The sequence below is a fragment of the Octodon degus genome, unplaced genomic scaffold, assembly GCF_000260255.1.
Source record: "Octodon degus isolate 3935 unplaced genomic scaffold, OctDeg1.0 scaffold00065, whole genome shotgun sequence".
NCBI classification, from domain to species: domain Eukaryota; kingdom Metazoa; phylum Chordata; class Mammalia; order Rodentia; family Octodontidae; genus Octodon; species Octodon degus.
The window spans coordinates 203,681-210,713 of NW_004524641.1; the positions used below are offsets into that span (position 1 = coordinate 203,681).

Genomic DNA, 7,033 nt, shown 5'->3' on the forward strand with positions numbered 1-7,033 from the left:
TATATATATGTATAATCCTTTTCCCTTTTGTCCTTTCATCCTAGTTTCTCTTTCCTTTTTAATAGTTTCTTTCCATTTCACAATATGTCTTGTAAAAAAGACAGTTTCAAATAAAAAAAGAGAAAGCTTCCCAATTTGTTTTATGAGACTAGACTGCCCTCATTTGCAGAGAGGACAAGAAGATTAAAGAAGAGAAAATTACAGCCCCCTAAAATGAATAAAATTGAAGTGAGAGTCTAGCTACAAAGTTCTGTCAAAGGGTGGACCCACCGAAGCTCCCAGACAGTGATGGCAAGAGTATGCAATGGTACAAGCACTTTAGAGAAGTCTTTAGCAGTTTTTAGGAATAGCTAAGAGTGCGTTACTCTATGGTGTATCTATGCCACACCTTAGTATTTAATACAAAAATATTAATTTTTTTCCAGTATTGGGGATTGAACTTGGAACCTTGTGCTTGCTAGGCGGACGCTTAAGCCACTGAGCTATCTCCCAGGCCCAAAAATAAATTAAAATGTTCACCAAAGTCTTACACAAAAATGGTCACAGTAGCTTCATATGTAATAACTGAAAACCAGACTCAGTTCAGGTGACCAAGAATAACAGGAAAATGAGTAACAATTGGTGGTACACAGTGGAAAAATAGTTTAGAAACTTTTAAAAAGCACTATGTTCAATGAAAGCAGACATAAGAGTGTGTGTTATTCTAGAAAAATGATCTAATCATGGTGATGGAAATCTGGACACCTGTTCTGTAAATTCAAGGTGCAACGGGACAGAAACACAAGGGGAGTTTCTTAGCTGATGGAGAAATTATGTACATCTTTATGGATATGCAGTTCCACAGGTGCATGTATTCATTCAAATGCTTTAGACTTGGTGCTTAGCATCTGCACATTTTGTTCTGAATTATACCAGAAAATATGGCTAGAAACAAAATACTCATGACTTTAAAAATTCCTATTTCAGCTATAAGTTTCAGATACAAATTGTCTTATTTCTATGGTGGAAGAACTGAAGCAACTTTCAATGTATTTTGAAGTTTTTATTTCCCTTAAGTGATTTTGTAAATTGTAGTCCCAGCTCAAAGTTGGGACTCTAAATAAACAATTTTCTCTTCTTGTTTAGAGTAGACTAGTCATTAGTTAGCAAAAATGCTTTGAAGCCTGATCAGGTTTTCTAACACCCGCCCTGCCTGGTGCCTTCCTTGCCACGGGCCTCACTGAGAGTCTGCCTACCAGCACAGAATGTCAAAATCAGACCAGCGTTCTCTGCCACACACTGAAAGAAGTTTAAATTTCAGCAGTGTTACTATAATTATACCAGTCCCAGATCTCTAATTAATTTCTTTTTAAATATAATCAAGAAATGGAAGTAATTCAGTTTAACAACCTGCATAAGTTCCAAAGAGTATTTAAAAGGCTTCTTTAAATAATTGGAAACCAGAAGAAAAAAAAAAGTAGAATCACCAAGAGCCTTGCCACTTTATCATATAACATTTTAAAAAATTTGTCTACTTGTCAGTAAAAGAGAAGAGCCTACCTAAAAGGGTGATTTGAGTTTGCTATTTTATGAAAATACATTTATTATATTGGAGAAAGACACACTTAGCTCTTGTAAAAATAACATTCATTATATTATCATAATTTATTGTAAGTTTAATAGTCTTTTGAAGGGATATTTAAAAGTTGTAGGGAAGATGGGAAAATTAAATCAGTCCTGTTTGTATGACTCAAACACAATGTAAAGTTCATAGTTAACAATGTAAAGTTTCCCCCTTTCAGGCTACTTTCAAAATGTTTTTAATTAATATTGATGACCTACCAGAGAGTTTATATTTTAAGGCATATAAAACAATAAAATGTAGCACCTCTGAGTTTACTACCCATCTTAAGTGAAGAATGTTGCCAGTATCTCTGAAGCCCTGAGTCTGATGTGACCCAGTGCCTACTCCATCCCATAGGTAATGGTATCCTAAGTCTAATACTTATATTCTTATGCTTTTTAAAGTATGAATTTGACACACATGTCGAGAAACATGTTTCTGCTAAATCATTCTCCTACCTAAAACAACTTCTCTTCCATGTTTGCTATACATTTTATTTCTTTTCAGCTGCATTGTGGGTATTCTCTTTAGATCTGCCATCTTTTTTTTTTTTTTTTTTGGTGGTACTAGGGTTTGAACTCAGGACCTTGCTCTTTCCAGACAAGCACTTATTCCACTGAGCTACCTCACTGGCCCATGGCTTCTAATTTTTTAAATTCTCTGTTTAGCCCTGTATAATATTGCCTTAGCCTGCAGATTTTAATACCCATTACATAAACCATAACAATTGTTTTTGCTACTCAAGGCCTTTTCTGGTTCCAAACGAATTTAAGGATTGTTTTCTCTAATTCTGTGAGCTATACTGTAGGAACTGTTATCAGGATTGCATTAAATCTGTATAACACTTTTGGAAGTATATCATTTTAATTATATTGGTTATTTCTACTCAAGAGCAAGGAATATATTTCCATTTTCTGATACCCTCTTCAAACTTGTTTTTCAGAGTAGTGTAGTTTCCAACAATGAAGTCTTGTACTTCATTACCTTGACTCCTAGGTATTTCATTTTTTTTGGATGCTATTGTGAATGGTGTTGATTTCCTAGTTTCTCTCTCAGTGAGGCTATTGATTTTTGAGTGTTGACTTTGTTTCTAGCTATACCACCGAATTTGGGTATTAAGTCTAGAAAATCCTTTGGTGAATTTTTTGAGATCATTTATGTAGAGTATCATGTCATCTGTGGATAATAATTTAACTCGTTTCTTTCCTATAGTTATTCCTTTTTTCTCTTTCTTATATAATTGCTCTGGCTAATGTTTCCAGAACTATATTGAATGAGAGTGGTGATAGCGGACAGCTTTGTCTTGTTCCTCATTTCAGAGCAAAAGCTTTCTGGTTTTGTGCACTTAGTATGACAATAGCTGTTCGTCAGATTGAGATTAATCTCAATTTTGTCAGATTGAGATTAAGACCATCTATTCCAATTTTCTGTAGGGTTTGTTTCATAAACGGATGTTGGACTTTGTCAAAAGCATTTTCTCTATTCAGATGACCATATGGTTTTTGTCCTCCACTCTGTTTATATGGTACATTGTATTTATTGATTTGCATATATTGAACCATCACTGCATCCCTGGGATGAATCTACTTCATCATGGTGAGTAATCTTCTTGATAATTTGCTGTATTCTGTTTGTCAGTATCTTACTGAGGATTTTTGTGTCTGTGTTTGTTAAGGAGATTGGACTGTAGTTCTCTTTATTAATTGGATCTTTCTCTGGTTTTGGTAATCCTTGCTTCAGGAATGAATGTGGGAGAACTGCTTCCCTTTCAATTTCATTAAACAGTTCAAGAAGTGGTGGTGTTAAGTTTTCTCTAAATTCCTTATGAAATTTAGCAGTGAATCCATCCATGTCTGGGCTTTTGTTTTTTGTAGGTTTTTAATTATATCTTCAATTTAATTGACTGATATTGGCTTATTTAGAATTTTTATATCTTCTTGATTCTGCTTTAGTAATTCATATGTATCTAGGAATCTGTCCATTTCATTTTCCATCTTATTGGGATATAAATTCTCAAGGGCTAGCCAAATAGCTCAGCAGATTAAAATGCCTGCTTATGGAAACACAGCACCTGGGGTTCAATCCCCACCGTGCCATGCCAGACCCACCCCCAGGGCAAACTGAGATGGCGATTGAGACTGGGCATGGTGGTGCATGCCTGTAATCCCAGCTCTTACAAGGTTGAACACGGGCAGATCACTACAAGTCCGATCTAGTAATGAGATCCTGTGAACCCTGTGCTAAAAAACTACAAAAAAAAAAAAAAAAAAAAAAGGTGTAAGTTCTCTAAGTAGATAGAAATGGTCTTGATTCTCACATGATCTGTTGGGATTTCACCCTTTTCATTCCTAATTGCATGGATTTGACTCTTTTCTTTCCCTTTTTTGATAAGGTGTAGATAAGGGTTTATCAATTTTATTTAATCTCAAAGAACCAACTCTGATTCATTGAGTATTTGTAGTTTTTAGTCTCTATGGCATTAGTTCATGCTCTGATCTTAATAATTTCCTCCCTTGTACTACCTTTGAGCTTGACTTCTTTTTTCTAGCAGATTGAGGCTCAATTCTAAGTTGTTTATTTGAACTCACTCTGTTTTCCTTATATAGGCATTCACTGCTGTTAACTTTCCCTCATAAAACCACTTCCATTGTGTCACAAAACTTACAGTATGTTATATTATTGGCATTATCCTTTAATTGTACAAGCTAATTTCTTCATTAACTTCATCTGTGTTGTTCAGAAGGAGATTATTTAATTTACACGCATTTATGAAGTTGCTGAGGTTTCTTCTGCCATTCATTTCCAGTTTCATTGCACTATGAACTGATAAAATGCATGGGACAATTTCAGTTCCTTCACACTTAGTTAAGCATGTTCTATGAGCTAGTATGGGGGCTCTTCCAGACAACATCTTGTGTTAAGCTGAGAAAAATGTGTGATGTTGTGGGTTCTCTAGCCATCTCCTAAGTCATTATTTGGATACAAGTTTTCAAAGTAGGTATAAATGGCTTCCTGGATTTCCACATTTCAAATGTTTGGCCCAGTTGCAAATATTTCATCACTGACTTTTTTTTGTCTAGGTGCTATTTGTGTCAGTGGGGTATCGATGTCCCCAACAACAATTGCATTAGTGCTTATTTGATTTTTCATGTCCATTAATATTTGTTTTATATAACTGGATGTATTTGTATTTGGTGCATATATATTTATGATTATTATATCTCCCCCTTGGATTGTTTGCTTTATAAGGAATGTTGTGACATTCTTTGTCTCTTTTAATCAGTATTGCTTGAAATTCAATTTGTCTGTGAATAGAATAGCTTCCCTTGCTTTTTTTCTGGGTTTGTGTTATGTGGAATTTGACTTTGTCAAGTTAATGTAGATTTGATGTTCAGTCTATGAATTTCTTTTTGAATTAAATGTGTTTCTTTTATGCAGCATAATGTTGCATCTTATTTCTTGATCCATTCTGTCAGTCTGTTTCTTTTAATTTGGGAATTGAGACCAGTAACATTTATGATTATAACTAATGTGTATTGACTTATCTTTCTCCTATTATCTTCCTGTTATCAGCTCCTACCCCCCTCCCATTTAATTGCTTGCTTTCCTGGTAGGTTCCTTCTGTTGGGGTTCATGGAATTGTAGTCCTCATTATCTCTTTTTAGAATGTCCTTCAGAACATTTTGGAGAGCTGGTTTGACATTCAAGAATTTCTTCATGTGCTCTTTATAATAAAAATCTTATGTCTCCATCAATTTTGAAAGATAGTTGTGTGGAGTACATCAATCTGAGGTGGAGGTTGTTTGCATGAAGGGCTTGAAGTACTTCAAGCTCTCCTTGACTTCAGGTTTGTGTTGAGAAGTCAGCTGTGAATCTGATGGGCTTTCCTTTATAAGTGATTTGTTTCTGTTTTCTAACAGGTTTTAATATTCTGTTCTTGTGTTGAATTTTTGGAATCTTGACTATCATATGCCTTGCTGTAGATTTTTTTGTTTGTTGTTGTTTGTTTCTTTGTTTGTTTTAATCATGGCTAATTTGGAATTCTATATGTCACACTTAGCTGTCTGTCAATTCCTTTTTCCCTGCCCAGGAATTTTCTGCCATGATGTCTGGAAGCAGGTTTTGTTTTTCTTTTTCCCCCCAATCTTTGTGTAAGATTTATTGAAGGCCTCCCACAGCTGCCTCTATTTTCAGACACTGCTGCCAGGGACACCCTGTCATGTGGAAGGGACCGGCTGGGCATGGCAGGTGGCTCTGGTTTCCCACTCTTCTGTTCTGGGATGAGAATGGTGGGCAGGATCTCATCTTTGGATTCCGCAGTGCCCACATGGTCGGGTAGAGCTTCTTGGGGCCAATCACTTGGATGCCAGGGGAGCATGATCTTTACTTTGATACCCAGAATGCCCTGTCTGAGCAGTACATGGTACACGACATTGTCAACATAGCAGCTGACAGGGTCCCCACTGGATCCTCAGGCCATCCACAAACTTCATGGACTTAGCGCTCTGTTCTCGGAGTTTCCCAGGCAGCACGACCTCTCAGCCCTTGGCTCCCCTCTCAGTAATGAACTGCAGCACACCTAGCAGGCCCTCCATACAGCAAGCTCTCCTAGGACTTTCTAACACAGATTCCACCTGGGCATAGGAACCACTCATTGCCACCTTCTCAGCATAAAGTTCTACCCTGCCCTCAGAGAAGCTAAACCTCCTCTGAACTACAGCAGTCAATTCTTGGATCCTCCAGCCCTTCTCACCAAGAACATTCTGTTCCTGGTGGCTAAAATAATGATTTCTGTCCTGGTCAATATAACTTAGACTCCAACTCCAGGGTAGCCATCTTCAACCAGCTCCCTAGTAAGGAATTCGTTCAGTTCAGCTTTGAAGATGCCATTAGTGGCAAACTTCCTCTTCTTAGAAATCTGCACTGCCATCTTGCCATGGTGTGCCATTGAAAGGAAAGGTCAACAGGTTTTTCAATATCATTTGTGCTATCTTCCCATTTTTCATTGACTCCAGTCAATCTTAAGTTAGTCTTCTTTGCCTCATCTAGCAACTTCTGGGTGATTCTTGTGGTCCCTTGCAATTTTGAAGAAGTCTTGCCTGGCATAGTAGTGCATGCCTATAATCTCATCCAGCTGAGGCAGGATGATTTTTGTGAGTTTGAGGTAAGCCTGGACTACTGATTGAGTTTAAGACTACTCTGAACTACATAGTGAAACTCCTCAAAAATACAAATAGAAACCTTTCTTTTCATGACTGCTAACCATAATAAAGTCTTCTACATCTGAGATTCCATCCTCATGTTGGCTCATTCTTCTATGTATACTCTCAATGGAATGTTTAACGGATTCCACTTCTTTTCTACATTGGGCATTCATGTTTTCCATCATTTTCCTAAGCTTCTCTCTTTTTTATTTGTATCTATTCCAGA

General features: G+C 36.7%; 1 pseudogene; it reads right to left on the reverse strand.

Annotated features, from left to right (window-relative positions):
- Positions 1-6,533, reverse strand: part of LOC101577317 — a 9,818-nt pseudogene extending 3,285 nt beyond the window's left edge.
- Positions 6,534-7,033: the final 500 nt, after the last annotated feature.